General features: G+C 44.0%; 1 long non-coding RNA gene across 1 annotated transcript in view; it reads left to right on the top strand.

The window, feature by feature from the left end:
- Positions 1-25,105, top strand: part of LOC115333774 — a 30,946-nt gene extending 5,841 nt beyond the window's left edge. Inside the window, exons 2-8 of the long non-coding RNA XR_005931058.1 lie at positions 7,244-7,341; positions 12,745-12,865; positions 13,169-13,646; positions 15,639-15,803; positions 17,103-17,338; positions 20,006-22,178; positions 24,052-25,105. This is a non-coding gene — a long non-coding RNA (uncharacterized LOC115333774). The remainder of the gene's footprint in view (positions 1-7,243; positions 7,342-12,744; positions 12,866-13,168; positions 13,647-15,638; positions 15,804-17,102; positions 17,339-20,005; positions 22,179-24,051) is intronic.
- The last annotated feature ends 164 nt before the right edge of the window (positions 25,106-25,269 follow it).

Genomic DNA, 25,269 nt, shown 5'->3' with positions numbered 1-25,269 from the left:
GCCCCTCCAGCCTTCTTGCTGGCTGGGCATGAGAAGCTGAAAAATCCTTGACTTAGTCTAAACACCACTTAGCAACCACTGAAAACATCAGTGTGTTATCAACATTCTTCTCATACTGAACCCAAAACATAGCACTGTACCAGCTACTAGAAAGAAAATTAACTCTATCTCAGCCGAAACAAGGACAGGCAGTCAGATTTCTGGTTGAATTGTCTGTGCTGCACAAAAAAGCAGGTGCCACTTCTGCTCCTCAATAGTAATGGCTAGCAATCATTTCTTGTTGATTTTATCAGAATGAAATAAAAATTAATGTTTTGGAATTAAAGTGATTCTTAAAACCCCAGAACCCCTGGGGAAGTCCTTGGCCACTGTGGCAAGTCTTTATTACCCTGCTGCTGCCAGTGGTGGTTTCATGCAGTCTCCTGCCACTGGAGCTACTCTTAACTGACTCGAGACTATTGAGCAGAACTCGACAGTGAATCCAAGATTTAATTTTACTTTTAAATATGAGACAGCCCAGCCTAATTTGCCTATGCTCACTGCTGATGGACTTGTACCTAATTTCCCTGAAAGTGTGGATACAGACAGATACCAAGCATGGATTGGACTTTGTTCTTTCCAATAGTTCCTTTGATCAAATTCAGCAGAATTTCTCTGGTGGTGGCTGTAGAGAATTGAGCTGCTTGTGTCTAGATACTACCTCAAGACTGACATAGAACTGATAGTTCCTTTTCCAAGTGTGAGGTCTCACATACACCTGAGTTGGGTAAAAACGCACAGAAACAACAGAGAGCATCTGTGTTCACATGCGATAGACTCGTGCGGTCACGGCAACGGCAAGAAACTTGGTAAGACTGGAATCAGTGTAATTGCAACTTGCGGGAGTGCTTGCAAGGTCCCCGGTTGTGCCTGCAGGATTTGTACGGTCTTTGTGCCCAGGCAAGGCTGGAGAGCAGCAGCACGGTCCTCTGAACAGCAGCGGAGGGCTGCGAACTGCGACGCTGCCACGCGTTTCTAGCTCTCCTCTGTGACCGCAACAAGCTCCTTCCTTTGCAGACTCTCCTCTGCTAAGGTCTGTTTATGCCGTGTATTTCCTTTAGGGTTAGGATGGATACTTATCTCTGTGTTACAGCAGCACTAAGCGAAGTGGGCTGCGATCTTGGCCAGGGTCTCTAGGTGCTGCTGTAATATTAATAAGAACCGTGTAATAAGATTCGGTGTTTACAGTTCTTTCCAATTCATGTCTGTTCTGAGTAGTTCACAGTATCAGGGCCTCAGCTACATATAAAAATAAGTAATTGATTTGCTTCCTATTGAATAAATGGCATGCCAGTGGAATGATTAATGAATAAGAAATCACGAGCGTCACTGGCACACAAATGGGAATCGTCGTTCCCTTAAATTTTTTTCTAGTTGGGTTTAACTTTCCATTGGGGATTACAGTTTCACTAATTTAACAAAACCGCCCCATAAATAACTCATCATTTTTTATAAATGTCAGTTAAAGAAATCTGTATTGAGGTACTGAGAAATGACACTTGTAGAAGAAACACTGCTGCAAATAATGGGAAAATTGCAGATGTATTTTATACCTCTTCTGAAAATCAAAAGGTCTCATAAATACAGTCTGTAAAAATGTCTGTGGAAGAGTTAACATAACTGTACAAGCAATAAGCCTGACCTTTCAGTGTAATTTGTTTTAGATTTGCTCAATCCTTTTTTATTAAAACTAGCACATCTGAAGCAGAATTAAATCCTATTATACCGGCTCTGTGATTGTATCAATTTTTCTCTGCCATGGCACACTTTATTAAAAATTACTTTGTTTCATATTGGCTAATGCAATCAGGGGAGTAAATGAGGTTTTGTGGTCTTTGGTAAAGAAAGAAGCATGTGGTTTCTATCCTTGATAGCAGTGTGAATTACCATGAGGCACAGCTGAGTTTCAGCCCTACAAAAATCAGTTCAGGTATTTCCTCTGGGGTGGTAAGGCACAGATCGCCATCCTGTCCCAGTGTCTGCACTGGTCCATGGACTGGGTTACACAGGGGCAGCTGCATTACATGCTTGTGCCTTCTTGTTAGCAAAAATATTCCTATGAACTAGATACCAAATCCTTAGAGAAGCTATTTATATCAGATGGGGAGCCTTGAAATGAAAAATTCACTTCTCAGTTCCATGTGGCAGATTCACCATACATCTCAACCTCACAAAACCAAAGATGTGCTTAAGTCAGGCTAAAATTGCCCAGAAAGTGTTATATCTCGGTTACTCAGCTTGAGGTCATTCTCATAGGCTGAAACTTAAGCCTATTACTCAACTTCAAATCCAAGTAAACTAACTTTTCACTGGTTATGCAGGAGTTAAAAGCAGTGCATATGTCTATAAAGTCTTAGATTCTGTAGTATCCCTGTTATGAATCTGGGATTGATGAGAAGAGTCGGTTTTGGTCTGGCAACACTGGTACTTGCACCAGCATCAGTGCCCCAGGACCACCGTGGCAGTGCCAGCTGTGCACTGATACAGAAGAGGCTGCATAGGGATGAAGATTAGCCCACTCCGAACATCCCCAGCACAGGTGTTTTCCTGACCTACTAGGCTTGATTTGATGTGCTATCAAGACTTCTGGACTCTCTTCGCTATTACTTCTGTGATAGTAAAAGGATTACTCTAAAGAAAGAAATTGTTAGGCAATGTAGCTTTTCTGTGACTGGAAAATACATACAGTTAATGAAGAGGGAAAGACCCCAGTGTATCTGCCCTTAAAGGGAGTCGCTTGAAGCTGAACGTAGGTCTGAAGCACTTGGCATAACGCGGGGCACGGACGTGACCTCGTTGAAGATTCCTATCTCTGTTTTTTATGGGGCTTTGTGTGGCTGCTGTGGCTGTTTGGAGGTCCAGCAGTTCCCAGGAATGCGGAGCTGGCAGTCAGGTGTCCTTGGTAGTGCTGCGGATATGTACGGGAGGGATCAGCTGCGCCGTTCACATTCATAGCAGGTTTGCAGTTTTCTTTTGCACCTATCCTGAGCACAATACCTCTGAGATATGAGCTATGTTCTTGCACCTTTTGACAGCCAAGGAAATCAAGGTTTTATGGGTTTATAGCCATTCAAATGTCAAGTGGGACAAGGAATGCAGAGTTTTGGAGTGCTGCGTTGAGCCTCCTGGCAGCCCAGAAGCTCTCCAAAAGCTCTTGCTCTCTTTCTAGCTCTTTGCTCAGGATCATCTGGTGATATTTCTATATATGTTGGCCTTTCTTCCTCTTTTCCCACTATCTTGCTGGCTTGTCTTTGTTTCTGCCTCCCACATAGTTCTGTGTTCCAATGCAAAATCACCAGTTACGACCAGTGGAGCCTTCTGTTTAGTATTTCTGCTCCCTGAACTGACTTGGATACACCTTTGTTCTGGACAAGGATATGTGCTCATAGGTACCCCCAGCTTGTGTTTCATCCGTCCCTTTTACTGGAGCCTGTTTTTCGTGCTGACTGTTGGCGTTTGCTCTAGAAGCCAGTAGTTACTGAAGTGCTAGTGTATTTGCTGCCCTTGTGTGGATTTTGCCTGGTTGTTTTTCCCTCTCAATTTCTTGCAGTGCAGAGTTAGGTTCGATTGCGAGAAGGGGATTTGGGTGGAACCAAGTATTTTTTCAGGTTTAAAGCCGGTCCAGTGCTTTTTAACTGACCAAGATCTACAGCGCTTTGGAGTATTTATGGCTTCTACTTAATGGGCTGTTTACAATTTCAGTACCAGCCCCGGTAGCCTTGCTGAGCATATTTCCATGCTTATGACACGTTTACAGTGAATAATAAGAACGGATACATTTTGTGTGTACAGGTTAATGCCCCCAAATCAGGTGCTATAAATTGTTATGGATGAGTAGCTGGGGCAAAAAACTTTTCCCCATCTGCTGTTTGTTTTAGATAGCATTATGGCAAGATCTGGCAAACGTGAGTTCACTTTTTGCCTCCTCTGCTCGTTGCAGGCAAAGTGCAATGTTGCCTTTCTCTTGCCCTCTCCCATGTCGTGTGCATAGACTGGGGGAAGAGGTATGGCTGGAGCTATCCTGAAAGGATGCATTTTGTAGGAGAGCATTTTGTGGAGCAGCTCTTGGTTCTCTGAGGATGACATTGGTATCTGCAGCTTAGGTTTAGGAGGCCCCAAAGCTGGGAGCATGCAGCAGCCTCTCCGGACTCCCTCTCCAGAGTCTTCCCTTCCCTGCAGAGCACCGCATTCAGCACGGCTGTTCTCGGTATCTGGCTGCAGTACTTTTATTAGTGCTGTGATTTTGCTAAGATCCTCACAGCAGCCTTCGTGAGAGCAGTAGTCTTCTTCCTAAGACAAAGTGTCTCAAGTCCTGGCCTTAAAAACAGTTTTCCAACTTGGAAAATCTTAAGTAGCCTTCTGCCTTTAAAGTACAGTAAGTGTGTTATCTCACAGGAGTAAGAGTAACTTAATATGCGTATCAGGTACAGAATGAGGCCTCTGGGCAGTGTTACTGGTGGTGTGGGACTACATAAAGGAAAAATGGCTTATCGCTTATTTCCATCTGCCCACAGCTGACCTTTCCAGGTGCAATGTGTTTCGTCTGGTGCATCTGGAAATGCTCCAAAACTGCAGTCTCTTAGGCTTTGGGACTGTACATATTTCTTTGGAGATAGCCAAATATCTGCAAATAGGAAAAAAGGAGAAACTTTTAGAGGGAAATGGCCTATTTGCCACTGAATCGGACCTTAGTTTTTAACGTGCCGTTGGGTTATAAATGCTGCCTTGAACATTGACTTAGAACAAATTTAGTTCTGGTGACAAGCAATGAGCTGATAAGCCCTGATGCCATGAAATCCTCTGTATTGTTTCTGACCAACTGTATTACAGCCAGCTCAAGAGCCGGCTTTCCTTTGTGGAAAGGAAACTCTCAGGAAACGTTAGGGTTTGTGGCTCACTATACTTGCCCAGTCCTTGGCCCCACCACGAAGACACTCAGTGGTGTTACTTGGCGTGAAGGCACAACCACAAAACTCATTTCACATGGACCATTGAACAACCATTAGACATTAAAAAATTTTCAGTCCCTACCCCCAGACGGAATTTGAACCAGTGACCTGGAGGTGAAATGCGCTGCTGCAATCCTCTGGAGCCTGCAGAGTGTTTGTGTTCCTCCTGCAGAGCACTTTTTCTGTATCAAAAAGCAAATTAATCTATCTCTGAGACTAATCCCGTTTGTCTCAAAAGTAAACACAATTTTCAAATGTAGTGTGACTATTTGAGACTATTTTTACATTCTGAGTTTCAAATGTCAGAAAAAAATTTTTTGCATCTATTTGGTTATGCTTTTCTCTATGAAAAGTCAAGCGAGTACATTTGACCTAGATGAATTTTATGTGAGTAAAAAGGTGGACAACAGTAATTCCCTCTGATAATGTAGGAACCTTTAGCTTCCAATAGGCAACTTTTTTTTTTTTTTTCTAATTTAGAGGTGGAGCAGACAGAAAACAGTTATGCCCATAAATGCCACACAGCTCTTTACATTTTTGAAGTTTCTGGTAGTTATGCCAGCAGGTGGACCCAACGGTCATCCCAATTACTGTGGGCTTTGCTGCTTCTTCAGAATCTAGTATCCCCTTTCAGGTCAGGCCAGGGAAGACTGGAGAGGTGGAACAAGAAGAGGCAGCTGCAAAACTGCAAAAGTCTTTTTATTATGCCAAAAAGCCTGACAGTTTCCAGCTTTTTTGAACTGCTGGCACTCCAGTAAGGTAAATGTACACATCAGTTTATTACATCAGTAGATTTGGTCTTATACTGGTAAGACTCCACAAGTGATCTTCTTGGACACCTTGTCTGGTACAGGGTCTGTGGCTGAGGAACCTGATCTTGTGAACACCGCCCAGTTTCAATGCACTTTTCTGAGTGGAATATTAGACAGCAGCTCACAGCTAAGGGAGCCCATCTTCTGATGTCTCTGGGCAACATAGGATAGAGAAGCTGTTTGTATTCCTGTAGTTTATATCAAATGCCAGTGATGACACGTGCATAAAAGTCATTAGTTAAATACTCAGGTGTCGACGCTCTGGCAGAAGATAGCCAAGGGAATTATCTGTATGCAAAAGGACAATTTAAGTTGAGAGCATCTACAGGGATAATCAATGCCAAATCTACCATTACCATTGATTTAGGCATAATTAGTTTGGATGAAGACAAAAGACTGTCATCAAAAATAATAAATTGAAGCATAGCAGCTAATTTAACAGGCAGAAGCCTCCATCAAAGAAGTTCGAGGAAGGTGTTTTGATCCTTCTGCACTGATTATGTGACTTGATGGGTTGGCTCTGGCTGGTTTGCACCGCGGTTGGGCACAGACACTGTGCTGCAAGAAGACTATCCTGACTCTTCCAGGACAGCATTAACCAGCTTGTGTGTTGTGTTATATTTGGAGAGCTCTGCACTGAAACAACCTTTCTGACCTGTCACTATGTTAGGGATTTCATGTTTCCTTTACAACTCATTTTAAAATCGGCTTTGGTTTTTGGATCTGCTGCTAATTTTTAAAGTCTCATATAGCCGTGCCCTGTTCTGAGCTTTTGTAGCTGGATCAGATTGGTACGTGGTTTGGAACCCTTTCCCCTTACCCCATGGACCAGGCTTTCTTTGAACTCTGTTCCCCACTTGCCCTGCAGCTTGTTTGTCATCTGTAAAGTGGAGCCCCATGTAGTCATGTAGTCCCCTAATTCCCTGGAGAACATGTGAGGCAGGTCCAGGTTCACAGATGACAGCCACAGTGAAATCCCAGACTTTATTCTTTCTCATGCTATAGCAGCTTACGTATTTATAGCAGAGATCTCCATAACTTCCACGTTAGCCACAGTGCTGGTTATCCCACTAACGTTTTGTTAAATATCTGGTTTAGTACCCCACTGTTGCTGGCTCTGTAGGGTTCCAAGCAACCTTACAGCTGGCAAATCAGTGCCTGCTCTCTTATTTTTGGGGTGGGGGTAAAATCACCATAGATAGTGTAGGAGGGTTGACTGTGGACTGATGCCCTTTGTTTATCAGGAGCTCCGATGCGGTGAGGAAGGCGCAGCCTTCGCACGTACCACCTCCCCGATGAGATGGTGAATTGATGCCGCTTGCGCAGTGGCATGTCATTCTCATCCGCCTCCTGACGGACACTGCTGCAAACTGAGCAGTCCAGGGAAGCAACATAAAGGAGTCACACCTGTGTAAAATTTGTGTGCATGATGTGTGTTTGCAGGGGAGGAAGGAACTAATAATATGCTGGAAAACTGAGGGGGACAAAAAGGAATTTGAAAATCGGAGGGAAGCAGCAGTTGAAAACGAATCTGTTCCAAGGTGAGCGTGATCTTGCACTCCAACCATCTTCACTCTGCTTGGGGCTGTGCTTTTACCTGAACTTACCAGCATTTTCCATATTTTTTCCACAATGAGTTGCTGACCCTGCACTTGATAGCAAACATGGTAAGCGAATGGCCCACTGCCTACTGCTGAGCTGTATCAGCTTTCCCTGGTTGAAGGCCAGCCCCTGTGCTCTGGTTTTGGTCGGTTCAGGGGACTTGGGAGGTTCGGGAGCCCCGCTCTAGGGGCAGATCCAGCATTTGAGCAACAACAGAGAAATGGGATGCACTGTGTGGGGGATCCACATTTTCACTATCAGCCTATAAACGTGTCAGATGAGTAACACTGTATTGAAAAAGCGTCCTTGAATACACTGGCAGGATGACTTTCTGCTATAGAGTCCTCTGGGAACAGTACAGTGGGCTGCCAAAACTGACACAGGCACTGTGGAAAATGGTAAACGGGGATGGAAAGTTGCCAGAGGCATGAGAGCACTATCCAACTGGACAGCCTCAGCTCTCCAGAGAATCGCGCTCTGTGCATGAACGGAAGCAAGTAGTTTCCACCCTTTCTAGTGAGGTTATTTCTTCACATAATGGAAGGTCACCAGTTGATTTCTGGCTGATCAGCAGAACTGCTTCCAGGCTGCATAATTTTAATGTGGCCTTTTACTCTTCTGTGTGGCTACTTCTTCCAAGGGGCACCTCTTTATTGCTGGAGAATACCATGGAGACAACACTCCTCCAAGCAAAGGGGAGGAGGAATACATGCATAGATGACCTGCCTGGGATTTAGATAGCAAGGGACCAGAGAAGGTTGTTTAGAGTCTGGCCTAGTAAATTAATTTAATCTCTATAAACTCTTGATTAGGAGCTGGTTCCTCAGACACCAAGTGTCAGTGTAATTCACTGGTACCAGGATGGATTTATGCTGATAGAGGAGCTGGCTCATACATATTTCCTTTTTAATTTCCATTTTGCTGTTTTTCCATTTCTGGGAAACGAATTAAGCAGAACTAAGGCCACTTAGGGAAAGTGTCTGTACGAGGCTGGAGGAGAATCTAGCCGGACAAATCTGCTAGTTCACATTCATAGCCGTACTGAATTTGAATTGAGTCTTTCAAATGTCTTTGTTTAAACAAGCTGTGGGGGTAGGCTGGAGGAGCGGGGCAGAGGGAAACTGGCTTTGTCCTCTCTGCTGGCATCCCCTTTTGTACTGTGCATGTGGCCACAACCAGGCACTGGATGGTAGTGCTGGATTTCCTGACAAATCTTCTGTCCTCGGAGTGAAAAGGGAATAAGGGGTTAAAGCTGTCCTCACACATGAGTCAAGGTTTTCTAAATCAGTATTAAAAGAAGACCAGTCTGGCTGTGAGGGGAAGAGACAACACATGAGTGTGAATTTGCATCCTCAGGTCTGGAAGGCATTTTGATTTCTGTCGAGACTGAAGCGCTCTGAGGAAGGCTGTGCACAGTGCTGCTGCTCTGCCTTTTCCTTATGTATTGCAGCTGGGCCCATATTCCGATAAAGCCATTACTTCTGAAGAGAACAAAGAGTTAAAGATTGAAAAAGCAAAGATTCTAGGAAAGGCAAACAATGTGGTTTATAATAAGAAAGTATAAATTAAGTAAGGAGAAGAAAATAGCATGTTGAAAACAGATTAGTAAGGAGCGTGCCCGTGGATGCCTGGATAGCTTTACCAACTAGTCAATTAGAGCCAATTATCATCCTTAAACTCCTAGCACCATGTTTAGTATGCTTGGAGTGTGTCCAATTTAGCTTGCACTGTTTCATAGGTTTACAATTTTCTCTCTGTGTCTGAAATGATCTAGCTGGAGACACCAGGAAAGTGCCAAGCATTAAGTATATAACAATTGTAATTCTTTTGACTGAAACCTGATTTGATTCAGTTGAAAATGACTTTAGTGTATTGGATTTACGGTTCATTTAACAAGTGCTGTAGATGTCAATACATTAGTGTAAACCTGATGCAGGTAGTAATTTGGTTTCTAATGAGGTTCCCCAGCAGTATCCAACTATGAAAAATGGGACATTCTTCAGTGAAGCACAAAGTGCACCTGGCTGATCGCAGATGTTGTCTGAGGCCCTGCCGCTTAACTTCTGGGAACGGGGTGGCGTTACGCCTTGCAATGGGCTTTAAAAATGCCTCGAACTGATAAAAAGTTAGAAGTACAGATTGGGAAGAATAAAAGATTGCTCTTTAGAAGTTTTGTTTTAATTATAGATTTAAATTACAACTTTATCTCTTATAGTCTTAATTGTGCAGTTGTTGCAGATGCAAGATTTCAGCCAGGTTTAATGGAACTGCAGCAGCTGAGATCAAGAGAAACCTTTTATTTTTATGGGGCTGCGTGATCAGACCTTCTCCTTACCTCCCCACTGTCTTCAAAGTGTTTCACTGAATGATCGTTCTGGTGAAGGATCAGTTTTATTGTATACTCATGGGCTGTGATGGAAACAGGAGTAGTGCAGAGCGGCCAGGACAGAGAAGGCAGTGATGTCCCGCTGTCCCTGGACCCACCTCTTCCCTCTCTGGACGTGAGACAAGTTCCAGAAAAGCAGCTGTGGAAGACACAAGCGAGGGGGGATGCGAGACTGGGTGGAGGACAATATGGTCTAGAGGACAAAGTACTCGTATGGGCATTTGCTTCGCCAGAGGAGTAAGATGCGGTTTTGGAGAGGCGCTTGCCCATGACGTGTTTGTTTTCTTAGGCTGTGGCTCTGGCCCTGGGGTGCCTGCGGCTGTGGGGTCCCTCCTCAGGCACCCGTGCTTGGCCTTGCTGCCGTGCCCAGGGAGTTTGCAGAGACGCGGGGCTCCACGCCAGCACCCTTCCAAGTCTTTGTCCCCTTTCAAGGCGACGTGTGCGGCCGACAGCGTGTCAGGTCCCACAACAGCTCTTGGGGGCCCTTTCCCTGTGGGAAAGGCCCTTCCAGGCTGCCGGGCAGCCCAGAGGGCCGCTGCTCCTCAGCGCAGCTTATGCGCTCACAAAGTATTTTTAAATTTTTCTATGCTGCAGCCCAGCAGGTAGCTTTTGTTTCAGCGTTAAGCTGATTTCCACAGGTTGAGACGTTACTGATCAATATGAGGGTATATGAGAGCCTGACCCCGGCAGACTGCATTGGTATGATTAAGGGTACAGAAGATACGTTCAATCCTACATAAAGCAGCCTTTCGCTGTCTCTTGATTCACTTCATGTCTCAGCTGGAAATACAACTCCTTTCTCTCCTCTATACTTCTTAATTTCCTTCCTTTGCTGTTATTTAGCAGCTAAGTGCTACGTGCTGCAGTAGATAATGGAAGAAGCTGTTCAGAATGAAATGGCGTGGCATTTTATGCCCTTTTGTAAACTATATAAAATAAAGATGAACTTCTCTGCTTGTTCCAGACAAGGCACACCTTGCTGTGGGGTGTTGGCTCTCGTATTTTCCACTGGAGCATGGCTGACTCCAGACAGCAGCGATTAGGAGTGCTTTTCCCAGCCTGTGTGTAGAGGTCAGCAGCTGTGGGGCTGCTTGCCCACAGTCACCCTTAAAAGTGTCTTTTTGGGGTTTATCCTCTCCAGAGGAAGGACAAACATAATAAACTGAATTCACTTACTGCACAGAGGTGACTCTGAGGTAATGTGAGTGCTCAGTGCTGCAGTCTCTGTAAAGACACTGCAGTCTGCAAATGGTGCTATAGATGGGAGCCCTTAAGAAAATTATTCCAAAGTAGCTTTTAAACCAAATTATCAAATTCTGGGTAGACTTTTTTCTTCAGAATTTAAGTGACTAAAATTTCAGTAAGCTTAGTTTTCCCTTGGAAATTAATAAACCTCAGTTGAATTAAGGGTACTTTAATTCTGAGGGAGAGCATCCACACAAGGACTTAATGCGGTTTAACCAAGCCTCTGAATTTGTGGTTTTAGACCTGATTAGCTTAAGTGTGCCCAGGTCTAGGCAAGTCCCTAGTTTTGTGTTCCTCTGTTTCAGAGAGAATTTATCTTCTCCACCGTGGCACTGACTTGGAGGGTGGCAGACAATAGCTGCGCCATACTTCTCTGCAGTAGACTGTCACCTGAGCTCCACTTTTAGGTTTGCTGCGGAGAGTAAGATGCTGGACAACATGTTTTAAGCAATTGTTCAGTCTTAAATATAGAATACACAAAAGCGCAGAACTGCTCTGACAGGGTATTAAATATTAAGTTTAACATATCAGAACTACTTAACACACTTAGCTACTATGAAATAGTGTACATATTTATAGATCTACCAAGTCAGCTGAAGCCAACAGTCTGTTTTCACTCTGGCATCTCAGTTGAACAATCATGCTATCAGGATCTACTTCCAAACAGATCAATTAAAAGCTCCTGCAAAAGTCACTGGGAGATCATCATTATTATAGGGAGGGGGATGCACCACATAATAATTCCTATGCAAATTTCTGTCCCTCTGCCTAATGCCATTAACAGCTACTAGTGACATTTAATGCCAGAATGTGATTCATTTCAGTTAAGAAGCTCTGTCTATGTCTGCATTCATTTGGGATTTATTGTTCTAGCTGGTGGAAACGACTGTAAACTGGTAGGAGGGATTTCTCACTCTGTTGTCTTTGTCCTGAGCCAGGAGAAGGTACAGGCCAGGTTCTGACTTGCAGTGTGCTGGTGTGAATGCAGGTCATCTGTTAGTCATGGTGCTGCAGAAGACTAAAATTTAGCTGTTGGTGGGCAGGACTTTGCTAGTGAATTTTACAAATTCTTCCGTGTTCACTTTGGAATAACTTCTGTTCCTAACAAATGTTTTATTGCCTTTCCTTCAAAAGGTGGCTTAGACTTCTGGGGTTTTTTTATTCCTTTTTTTTTTTTTTTTATTTATTTACAATCTTTGGAAATGACAGACAAATTTGAGCAACTGTACTTTTCCTATGGCACCCTGATGCAATTGCAGAGAGGACTTGTGCAGTTCTCTGCACTCTCTTTCTCCAGGAACAAATTCTTCTCAGAATTTACAGGCAGGTTGTGTATGTTAGTTTTATTATCTCATTTTGTATATTCATGTTTAGTGAATCCAGATGTAGTTAATAGTATGGGCTTACCTAACTGCTAAACTGAAATAGGAAAACCTTACCTGTTGGAGGTTCGAAAGGTAGAGTTCACATCTTGGCACCTTTCTCAGCTCACCACTCCTGCCTGGGATGGCAGGAACCGCAACCCTGCAGCAGAAGACTACTGGCCTGCCTGAGTAATGGTTTCCTTCAGGATTTGCAGCAAACAGCAGCTTTCTGCCGTCACTGTGTGGCATTGGTACGGCCACCAGGTAACAGTACCACCTGCACAGTGTTTTGTAGCAGCCAGGACCTCTGTCTTTGGTGATTTTGTGTCCTCATGCCTTTTTTCTAGGTCTGAGCTTGCAGTACTGTGAAGATAGGACAGAGCAGAAGTACCAGTGCGGTCATCTCCTAATGGTCCAAAATCAAGAGAGAGGTCAAACCAGTCACAGACTTACAATGCACAAATTCAGGTGAAGTTATTTTTCTTGTCTTCATCTTTCTGCTTTTGTAATTCCTGTTTTCTAGGCTTTTAGGAAGCTACAAATGAGGTGAATTTTTTGGTCAGTCTGCTTTAATGACAGTGCGGGTCTGACACAACCTCAGGTTTCCGAGCACTGGAAATTTGGAATAAAGAGCCTTGTTGTTCATATCTGAGAGCTGGCAATACTGCTTCTTTCCTCCTGCTCCCTTTTATCATGCAGCTTGACAGAAATATTTTGTTTGTTATTTAAAAAAATGTATTTGTTAAAAGTTAATATTTTTTTCTTGTAAAGGCTCATCCATCCTGGTATTACATTAGCAATTCTACTTTGTTCTTCTGTGAAGCAAGTTTCAGTTTACAGGTACATCTGCTTTCCATTCCACGGCTTAAAGAAAGTCATCAGGAAAATCTTAAAACCTACTTAATGAAGCCTTTTAAATGCTCATCCTGCACTTTTGAGTGAAGTGCAATTTATATTTCATAAAAGTAGAAGCTGAGCTGCAAGCTGTAAGTAATTATCATATAATTAAATGTCTACTATGAAAGAAATGAAAACTCAGGCTTCTTGGGAGGCTTCTGCGACTCGTTTATGCAATCACAAATTAAATTACATTTCTTTACCTTATGAATGTTCTGGAGGTACATTAACCCAGTTTGGAGATGCACCTCTGAGACTGCTAAGCTGCTTTGAAAGGGGAAGTTCATCAAACCAGTAAATTCCATGGGCCAAGAAGAAGAACACGTAAATATCTGTGATGGGTTCTGCAAATGTGACTATGCTTTTCTTGTCTGGAAACATTGCAGCTAATAATGAAGAAATCAACCCCTATGTGAGCAGTAGCTTAAGCAAACTGCTGTGCTCTTAGGTTACTGACTGATCCTTGGGTTCCAGTGCACATGGTCTTTCTCTTCGGGAGAGAAAAGTATTGTCAGTTTGTTGAGAGTGGGATGGGGGATGTTGGATATCAGGAAATCTGGACGGAGATCCAGATTTCCAACTCTTCATGTATTTAGACTTCCTACATGTTTAGTTAGAAATCCTTTTCCACTGCCCAAGGAGGGCAGTGAATTAATAGGCGGTGCATCTGCTGGGGCTTGCAGGGACGAACCTCAGCTCTGGATGTGAACATTTCCTTTCATGTCACAGGGGACTAACTCTACTTCTGTTAATAATTATTCAAATGATGGCATTGGATGAAGAAAATTTCATGGCAAGAAAGGAGATGAAGTAGTAGCATATCAACATGTGCACTTTGTATTCTTGCTGCTCATGTTGGTGGCATTTTAGGGCTGGAGGGATATACCTGGTTCAGTTTTACCTGAATGTGGGAAAAGCTGAATTATTTAAAGACAGGAAGCCCTGTCTTGGAGCTGTTCTAATTTAAGGAGCTGCTGCAATAACAGTCTGTTATGGCTTTATGCAAATGACAAATGAAATATTTTCATGTGCTGATGGAATTAAAGCACAGTTTCTGTATGACTTGGCTTAAAGAACAGGAAAAGTGAATGTTTCGTCATATTTCTGCAGTGTATTGAGCTTGCATGAAACTCTTTACTACGAAAAGGACAGTTTTAGTCGTGGCTCTCTGAGAAGCTCTGGTACTGTGCTGCTGAAGGGGCTTCTCTTAAGTCAAGTGTTACTAGACCACAAGAGCATCATTTTTGTCTCCTCAGATGAAGATAAAACTCCTGGTGCCCCCAGTGTACAGTACAGTGATAGTTAAAAGTCTCAATTCACAACTGTATACAGTGGGGTGATGACAATGTAATGGTATCCTTTATGGCATGTCAAGGGGACATATAATTGGTGTTGGCTTTTCTTTTCCCTCTCACTTTTTTCCTAAGGTTAACTACTTAACCTTGACTTCAGGCTGTATTTTTTTCCTCATTACATTTCTCCATTATACATTATTTGGTTTGGTTACAGTCACTAGACTTTAACTGCTCTGACATATTAATTTTTAAGGGCATAAATGACTTCATTAAAATAATGTCCTTCAGATAAGTGTACTTGGCACTGTGATTGGAAGTGGACAAAAAGAAATATGAAGCATCAGCTCCTCTACATTAGTAATATATTATGGGAACCAAAAACAGTACAACATGTATTTAAAAAGCTTCCCAGTTAACTTTTAGAAGTTCAGTCTGTAGCCTACATCCTTGAATCGGTTATGTTCAATCATTTGTACAACTGTCAGGATTTTCTTTTGTAATGTGCTTTTAGTCAAAGCTTTGTTTTATGTTTGGAGTCTTCCTTCATTTGTATGCTACACTGGTTTCTTAGTATCCCTGCTTATTCTGCGTTATTTCTTTGCAATAAATACCGGCTTGTTATGAATCTGAAACAAAGAGGAGCACTGGCTGTTGGATCCTGATATGAAATGTTTATTGGAAGTATATTATAGTTAGAGTAGGCGATTGGGAACCGCAGCTGCTCTGTTCCCACTTCTAGACTCCTTTCTTCTCTGTCTCTAGCACAGAGCAAGCCATGTTAAATATATTCTGCTAAAAGGTGGGTGTAGTCTCTGCTGGTGTATTCTGCTAAGAGGAGTGGGGTCGGCAGGTAGCTACTCCAAATCAAGCGTTATTCTTTCTGTAATGGTCCTGCTATACCCCTTGCCAAGAAGTGTATTGTAAATACCAATGCATCTTACGGCAAACCTTTCAAGTAAGATAATGGGCTGACAAGTGCAGTAGTTACAGTGGCTTGAAACTTCCGTCCAGATCTCTTAAGTTTTCCTTTCTGGTTTCCTTTCTGCCAGACCCTTCTCTTCCCCCCGTGCTGTCTGTGAGTGCTCCCAGAGCCCCGACGTCGCCTCGCCTGCAGCTGCAGGGGGATGGTGTAAGGCTGCCTTGCGGACTCCCGCTCAGCCGAGACTCCTGTGGGATCTCGTCAGCTTGTTTCGAGGTGACCTGAGTTGAACAAGGTATTTCAGATATGTACTACTGCAACTGAAAGCTTTTAGCTGAGTGATGATTTCTGCTTACCCTTCTCCAGGGCTGTCCTTAGCTCTTGGAAGGGCTTTTAGCTTTCTTCATTAATCAGCAAGTTCGTAGAAGTAAAATGCTTTGAGATTTGTAACTGGTCCAATGGGCCTATGGACGTGTGCGTGCTGGAGAGCACGTCCTAAAATCCAGCGTTACCAAGCAGTATTTTTGCCTCGTGCTGGCAGCTGAGGAGGGCCGGAGCTGAAATTACAGCCTATTTGCCTTGTCTCCCCCGGAGCCTCACAGCATGTTCGATGAACGTAGCTGGCTGCTTTGGGGTGATGAGGCCGTGGCCGCTTCCTTCATTTCTTCAAGAGTAGCCCTGCAAAATGAGGTATATAAATGCTGGGCTGCTGCAGATTAAAAACATCTCCTAAAAAATAAAGTTAAAATTGAAGCTGACCCAAGTTAAAAAGCAATTTTCTGAGAATGTAAAGGCATAAAGGAAAGTGCCTGAACATGATTTTAAGTGGGCCTGTGAATGTGGAAGATAGGCGGCAGGAATAAAAGGATGCACGCGTCAGTGGGGTGCTGCAGATGGAGAGAGCCCTAGAGTCACATGCTAGGAGCAAATTTCAATTAAATAAGCATACTTCATGTAACTATTGAATTCTGTCGGGATAAATGGATTTTAGAAGAATATATGTATTTTTTGAAACCATGAAGTCACCTGATAAGGTAGTAATAAATCTGTCAGAATTTCTACTTTGACCAAGCTGAGCTGTAATATGGGATTCATTTCAATACCTAAAGCCATTTTGGGGTGGGAAGAGACTTTACCAGCTTTGGAATTAGATTTCTCTGCAACAGGTATTATATTCTTGACCCCATATCATTGCCTTTGAGGAGCAACAGTATTTAAAATCCACTGTAATGCAATAAGCCTGAGCTCCAGCTAAGTGTGTGCTGTGCTGCTATAATACAGCACTGATGGTGGCTGTTGTTAAGGCATTGAACATATGTGAGGTAAACACAGGGCTTTCTTCAGGAATAATTAATAATTTAATCTCTGTGAAGTAGAGGTTGCACTTCATTTATCCCAGCTATTCTTTGATTTTTCTCTTCAGCCCATTTTGGCTGGGATCTCTCCCTTTCTGCCCTCCTCACCCACACAGGTCGCCTTTATAATAAGCTCTTTCAGCAAAGACCAGCTTTATTTCTTTCAGATTGCACTAAGCCTTTATTTCTTGTAAAAAATAATTGCGACTTACTGTAAAAGACATTCTCTGATTGAACAGGCTACCTTTAAGAAAATGGCATGATGAAGAGCTGCAGTCCCTGCTGTGGCTGGTACGAAGTGGTACCCGCTTTGCTATAATCATCACTCCCAGGCCAGGCTGTGGAGACTTGGGCTAACGTGTCAGTACGTCTGCGTGTGAAGCTGCAGAGAGTCACAGTGAATTAATTTGCTGTTTGCTTCTGCTCCTTGCTTTCAAGTCTGCCGCAAAGCCTTGGACCTGGCTGACACTAGAAGGTACTTGCCTGTATCCCGGTGTGTGCTGACCTGTTGCAGTACACCAATCTAATGTCTTTACGCTGAGCAAAGTCGGGCTTGTCCAGATCTGCCCCGAACCAAGATAAACCAAATCAGCAAAGCACTTGGGGATTTCTTAACTGGGTCTAAAATGGGGCTTTCACTGCTATAACCAGTATTTTCCATAAAGAGCAGTATTCACAAAGCCATGTTTTCTGTGAATTTGTATTTTATGCTTGAATTTCCCCTGTGTATGTGTAATTTTGAAGACTTTTTCCTGCAGTTTGGATATCGCCAACGTCTCCCTTGTATGAATTTTCTGGTGCCTGAGAGACAAAGTCCATGGTACCCCCTTTCCCCTGATGAAGCTGTCAGGGTCTGTCTCTTCACAGCCACTTGGGTTCAAACCCTTTGTGTTATTTGAGTGAAACTGGACAATGGGGGTCAGAATTGTTAGTGGAGGATGAACAGGAAGACGTACAGAATGATTAAATGGGACTAATTGTTCAGAATATTCACATGGTTATAAAGTAATCATAAGGAAATCTCATTCCAAAGTACTGGAGGAGTGCATCTAGAAAGAAAATGGCTTCCTCCCTTCTGCACACATTCTTTAATAGGAGCAATCATAGATAGTGGATCACTGGTTTTAGGTAGTCCTTTCTCTGGAGTTCCACTGCATCTTGTTTTGTCAGTGGAGGATGGGGTTTATGAAAATCTCCTTATTACAAGTACAACCCTGCTTTCTTACCCTTTCAAGATCTTACAGCAGGAGAGACAAGCTGCCTGATGGGCGATGACTCCAAAATTGCACCCACGGCCTTTGGGTCTCTGCTGTTCTGTGTGTGAAACTGGGGTGAAGTTTGAAGATTTTACAGCTGACAAAGATTTGTAAAATTCAGGGGCCAAAAGTAGAGAATAACACAGAGTGAACTGCCTGGCAGTCAACTGCTACCCCTTCTGATGTGAGCAGTTGGTCAAATACGGAGTCGTGTGGGTTGTTTCCATTAGTAGGATTTGATGAAAGGACTCATTTATTTTTGATGCACTTTTTTATTTAAAAAGAATGCATAAAGTTCCGTTTTATTAAGCATGGCAGGAGCTGAACAGTGGGAGACAGACATTTTCTCTCCCGCCTTTGCATTTTTTAAGTCCTTTTTAGCAAATCCGAAAAAGCCTCTAAGTAGCTGTTGGTGTTCATCCAGGATGCATTCAGGTTTCCTTGTGCTTTCTGCCCACTGCCTTGGTCTGCTGCCTCTCTTTCTTGGGCACAAAAGTCATTATAAAGCAGTAGCTAACAAAAATCTCTCAAACTACATGGGCTTTGCGTGTGACTTCTTTGGTTTCTCTCTGGAGCGTTACCATTGTTTCAGATGCCTAAATCCATACATAATTTCCAAAGAATGACCCGGTACCCTGGAGTTAATAAACATTCCTTGCCACAGAATAAACTCTCTAATATATGCCCCAAACATGGTTTAGTATATTTATTTCCAAACTAATATAATGCTAAAGTTTATTTAACTTTTTTAGCATTTTCTGTAATGTTTACTTGTTAGTAACCAAGAAATCTATTTTCAATGCTGAGTATTGCTGACATTTAAAAGGGTCTGAGTGATGTTTTGCTGATGGCTTGTCCCGTGTCCTTTAGCTGAGCTTGCTGCAGCAGCATGGGAAAAAGAGGTCTCCTGGAAGATTTGTGATTCCCCTGGAGTTTCTCTTCAAAGCCAGTCATTTTTATACCTGGGGGAAAGTTCTGGCTGGATGTATCTCATATGGACAAGAGGTTGTGATGACTCTCTGACTGAATAACAGGGCTGAGCTGTGCCAGCACTGGCTCAGCAGAGTCCTCGGCGCAGTGACGGTGACCCCCCTCAACCTTTCCCCAGACTGGTCTGAGGCTGTTGGTGCATCCACGCGGAAGCACTTTCTCCGTAGACGATACACAGTTTAGGAGCTGCACGGGTGCCTTGTTTCAGCTGTGGTGACTCAGAAGTCAACAGAGAGCCGTAAGGCTGGGTGATGAGCTGTTTTTTCCAAAATTAGGGGGTGATTGCAGCCTGGGGCTTTGAGCTGGGCACTGTGAAGGGGGAGTAGCTGCCGTGGGCATGGGTCGGGGTTTGGGGTGACAGACTTGGTGCTCAGGTGTCCCAGTGACCTCTGGTGAGTCAGGTCCCTTGTTGGTGCCCGAGTAAACTGAGGTTTTACTCCACTGGATAAACTGAAGGTAAATGCAGTAACACCAGCAGAGTATCGCAGGGTACCAGCAAGGGAAGGTATGAGAGCTGTAAGCTGTAACACCATGGATTACAGGGGCTGTAGACTTCAGAACTGATATTTCTAAAAGTGGTGCTAGAACATTCCCCGTTTCCAGGCCCTTTATCCTAAGTGTGCTTTTAGTCAATCTCAGCACAGGAGTGAGCAGTTCTCCAGTAATTCTCTAGTTCGGGCCCAAGACATCAAAAGGTGCAGAAAACAGAAAGGATGGGAGCCAGAAGTGGCCTGGGAAGTAAACAGGAGATGCCACATAGACCAGCAGGAGGGGAAGGACAAGAAAAGTGGTAATTTGCCCCAGCGTAGCGTAAGGGGTAACTGTGACGGTTAGAGATGAAATGCAAGGAGAGGTTGGGTTCTTGTCATTTTTACTGATTGTTAATTCATCCACAGGGATGACTATCAATCAGCATGGGCCGCTGGCTGTGCTGCTGCCCAGCTCCGCAGGCGTGTCAGCCCCACGGACCGCACTGCCGCCTCCAGCAGCATCTACCAGGAGAGTGAGCAGAGGTCTCTGCTGGATGCCCCTCGTCCTGCCTGGGACGCAGCCGGAGACCGTGCTGGATGCTTCGACCTGGATTTTGTGGACCTAGACGTTTGATGTACACCCAGCCCTGTGAGTGCAGCCTGCACCAAGTGGGTATCGCTGGGGTTGAATTTTGAGGCAACCTGTGATGGTAATTCAGCATAACACTGGGGAGTCAAGGTAGGGAGATATGTCCCTAGTTTATTTTTATCCTGTAACATGCAAAAAATTTAACAGTTCTAGCGGATTCTGATTTCAGAGCGACTGACAAGTATTTTCTTCCCCAAATTTAATTTGAACTAACAATTCTTTAAGCACTCCAAGCTAAATTGGCCGTGGCACTGTCAGGTTGGCTTTAAGTATTGCCCTTCCCACTCCTGGTAGCTGGAACAGTTGTGCTTTTGTTTTACAATTAATATTTTGATGAAAACTTGTAAGGTACTGTAGGCATAAATATTTAATATCTTCCCTCCATGTTTCTTTATTGCTGAGCTTAGTGATAAGTTAGTAATTCAGACTTAAATGCAGATAAAACAGTAATGTGAACAGTTTAAATCTGCATTTTTCCAAAGCTCCTGTGGTCAAGATGACTGCGTTCTAGCAAGAGTATTGCTATTTAAAATTGTTTACCTCTATACTTCAGCTGAATGCTGCTGTATATGATAAATGAGGTAAATAAAGGTGCCTTTCGGGTCCCAATAACTGCACAAGAAACCTAATCATTCTCACTAACATAAAATAATTTAACAAATGGAACAGTGCCATAGCAGCCTAATAAGAAATTTCTGAATACTGCACCACATATGGCCAAAGCCTCTTGAGGCATAATTCAAGCTTTTTTCTTTCTTCCCCATTTATAGTAGGTTTGTTTCATGTTTAATGTGGAATAAAACTTTGTGGGCAGCATCCCACATTTTGTTTTTTCGGTTTATTTAGTTTTTGATCTGGACACGAAACACTATTATTTACCTTTGTGCCATGATAACTGGTACCACTTCACCTTATAGGTAAAAAACATAGGAATTCATGGCACTGTTCCTTGGGAGAGGGTAGACTGCTGACATAAGGTTCAGATTTTCATCTCTTTACAGACACACCTATGTCTCTTAAGCCAGATAGAACGATGCCTTTAAAGGCAAATGTTAAAGCCCGTGTCCCACTGTCTCTTCTTCCTCCTTTCCTTCCTTCTTTGGCTCCCCCAGAAGAAAGTAATTTCTGAGCAGATGGAGATATTACTATTTAATAAGAGTAATCTTTGCACAACACTGATGGGCTTTTGCTAGCCAAGACAGTGTCATTTGGCTTTGTATTTTTAAATACTGTTATTCTTAACAGCATTACCATTTGAGGAAAAAGAAGTTAATCTACCGCTTTGTTAGTGTAATCTGGGTTATCTCCTGTGGAGATGCATTTGCGAGGCTTTGGTCTGAGGGAATTTGTCTGGAATTTAAGTACTTCTACTGCTCGCTTAAGCAGGATAAACATCTTGGGTTTCTGTCTAGAGTACACACTGGCAGAGAGCACCAAACAGAGATTTAATAAAATTTCAAATTCCTCTCCAAAGCACAGTTTAGTTGCAGGTTTTGTATGTTTATCTGAAGAGTCAACTTGTGCCCTAATCCTACACTTTGATCCACTTTGTAAGCCTTTCTGTCTTGTCTTGCAGATGCCAATGTAGATGTACCTCATGTAGAAATGCAAATAAAAATAGAGTTGAGGGGAAATGCAACTTTATTAGAGCCTCAGGATCCTCAAGAAACGTTTATCCCAAAGTCTGCTGGTTAAAACAAACATAAGAACCATCTGTGAGAGTGTGTCTCAATTCCAGCTGTTTGAATCCAACCATTACTTGAAATCTATGGATACTAAAATCTCCTTGGCCTCGTTACATCTTAATTGTAAGAGAGGCTGGATGTTGCCGGTGTGTTTTGCACAACCTTCTCCAGAAAGCTCCTGGCAGCCGTGGAGATGAGCTGTCCCCAGCGGAAGAGTGGCAGTCGGATACGCCATCACCTTGCACTACTCCAGCTTCCCGCGAGCGTACGTACACTCGCAGCTGCGACTGCCGAGTTCAGCTTCCCAGCTACGGGTGCATTTAAAATCACTTTTGTGCCTTAAAAAAAACAAGAGCTGTGTTTCATTAACACATCATGGTGGAAGCACAGATGGTGCATTTTAAAAACAAACCAGGAAACACTTTAAAGTAAATGAGGAGCTGTTATTCTCTCCTTTGGTGCCTATTGTAACCAAATGTTAATGGGGTTGGGCAGAGGCTGTGTACAGGCTAGATATTTCTGTCTGTGGTGTGGTGGGAGCAAATGAAGACAAAGTGGGAATTAATCTAACTATATCTACCCATCTCAAGCACAAATACTCCCATTTTTGCAGAGAAGGAGTCTGAGCTTTCCTGATGAGCAGCCCTGCCAGGAGGGCAGAGTGGGGCAGTGGCTATAAATCCTGACTGTGAGCAAGACCGACGAACTCACCATGCCGCTGAAAAAGGATGTCTGGGAGTCCCTGGGTGGTTAGGCACTACGGAAATGTTTTGAGAAGGGCAAATTAGGAATACCCTGTCATTAGGGGGCCCCACAGTTCAGAATGGAGCTGATGGGTATGTTTTATGCTGACATTTTTCTGTCAAAGCCAAGCCTGTTTATGGGAAAATGGTTAGTTTCAGTGAATTTCCCATCTTTGAGAAGTTTTTCTTAAATGTACTTCCAGTTCAAGGTGCATTTATAACTTTACATTTAAGGTATAATACAAAACAAACCTCTAGATTTTACTGAAAATAAGGCCAAAGCCACTCAAAGGTAGTTTAAAAACTACTGAAGCAAATTTTTTCAATAAGACCACTTCTTTTTTTTCCTTAGATTTTTTTTTTTTCATTCAGTAGCATTTTTTTAGACTTTGGACTTCTTGTCTAATGGATGAGTATTGGTCTTTCTTTACTTTTTAATTCTCAAAACTTCTGTTGTGGTTTAAGCCCAGCCGGTAACAAAACACCATGCAGCCGCTCGCTCACTCCCCCCCACCCCCCGCGGCCACGGTGGGATGAGGAGAAAATATGAAGGCAGGCTCGCGGGTCGAGACAAGGACAGGGAGGGATCACTCCCCACTTACGGTCACGGGCAAGAGACAGGCTCTACTTGGGGAAGAAACAAAATCAATTTAATTGACTACCAATCAAATCAAAACAAGGATATTAGGAAGTAAAACCTGAGAACAGCTTCCCCACCGCCTTCCCGCCTCAACTCCGCTCCCGGTTCTCTCCCCCTCTTCCCGCCGCCGGCGCAGGGGGACGGGGAATGGCGGCTGGGGTCGGTTCCTCACACCTTGGCTCTGCCGCTCCGTCCTCCGCAGGGGGAGGAGGACTCCTCCTCCTCACTTGGCCCCTGCTCCGCCGTGGGGTCCCTCCCACGGGAGACAGTCCTTCATGAACTTCTCCAACGCGGGTCCCTTCCGTGGGGTGCAGTCCTTCAGTCACGGACTGCTCCAGTGCGGGCTTTCTCATGGAGTCACGGCCATTTTGGGCGGCCTCCGCTCCCCTCCGTGGGCTGGGGGGACAGCCTGCCGCCTCACCGCGGGCTGCGGGGCCATCCCCTCGTCCCCCGCTCCTCCTCCTTCCCGGACCTCGGTACCCGCAGAGGGGTTCCTCTCACGTTCCAATCCCCCGGCTCGCCGCAGGTTCCCCTTCTCAAATCCGCTCTCCCAGAGGCGCTGCCGCCATCGCTGAGGGGCTCGGCCTGGGCCAGCGGCGGGTCCGGCTGGAGCCGGGGGAGCTTCCAGCAGCTTCTCACAGGAGCCGGCCCCGCGGACCCTTCCCGGCTACCAAAAAAACCCCGCGCCGCACAAACCCACAACACAAGCGTATCTGTGTGAAGTTTTGCGTTTGTGTTTTTTTTGCAATTCCCAGATAAGATGCCGTTTGGGAGTAGCACGAGCCTGAGCGTGGCTCTGCGTGCAGTTGTAATCGTGTGGCTCCAAATGAGACTGCTGCCGGCGTCTGTCCGTGCAAATAAGCGCGGGTCAAGGCTGGTTTGCCTCATGGCTCGCTCTGCAGATGCAGCCTGGTGAGTGGACGTCCGAGATGAAGTTCGTGCCCTTCAAGAGACTTGGGGAACGAGGCCGAGCTCCGAGTTGAGGCGTCAGTGGAGGGGAGGAGGTGGGGAGCTTTGTTTGGGCGGTGGTTCAAGGGCTGTTAGCGCTAACTGTGTGAAAATACGCCTTCCTCATTGGAGTCAACGTCTGAGTATCCTAACAAATGCGGGAGCACGCCTGTTAACAAGAAATCATTTTCTGATGGCTACTTTTGTTGCTGTAATGTTTTTCCTGCCCTTCTACACAGGATCTTGTCTTACAGGTATTTGCTTTCCGTATGGATCTCTTGCTGTTCATCAGTGCATTGTCATCCTGCCTTCTGTGTTCTCCTTTCCCCAAGAAGTCCATATAACCTGCTAAAGTTAAACTGCTGGGATTTCCCCCCGACTTTAAACAGTTTCTTTTACTCCTATTAGTTTGTTTGGAAAGTTGAAAAGCCGGAGTAATCAAAAATAATCATTGGTGTCAAAACTATTATGAATTATTAAAAGGAGCACAGCAACGGGAGCTACAGATAATTCCTCATTCTGAAAATGAGCACGTCTTATGTTATTGCTGCAGTAATTACCTAAAAATACCTAATACTTAATTACTTCCAAGGTGTCAATCTTCATAACAGTTTATTAGAAAATTCTAATGGATGGAGCAGCTGCTTCCACAAGCAAATCTATTTGTGGCTGAACCTGACATTCTGCTCTAAATATTATTCCACCTTGATCAACGTTATTTCTCCACGTATATCTTGTTACAGCTGTAACAGATTGGGAAGGGAGGGTTTATCCAGCTGCAGCGGGAATTGCTCTGCTCACTCATGACTTCCATCTTCATACTGTTAGAGCAAGTAGAAATGCTTGCAACCAATTTATAACGAGGAAGAAGTTGGAATGGTTGGTTCATGACCCTGGTTTTGGCTTCTTGGTATTTCAGCCATACGAATGCCTGGTTGATAATTCAGAGGCTCCTCTGTTGGGAATTGTCACTCGATGGTGTGAGGGGACAATATTTACCTGTCTGATACAGAGAGTGAGCCTTA

This window comes from Aquila chrysaetos, chromosome 21 (assembly GCF_900496995.4).
Source record: "Aquila chrysaetos chrysaetos chromosome 21, bAquChr1.4, whole genome shotgun sequence".
NCBI lineage: Eukaryota > Metazoa > Chordata > Aves > Accipitriformes > Accipitridae > Aquila > Aquila chrysaetos.
The sequence above is the reverse complement of the archived record's forward strand: the minus strand, read 5'-3'. Positions and strand labels throughout refer to the sequence as shown.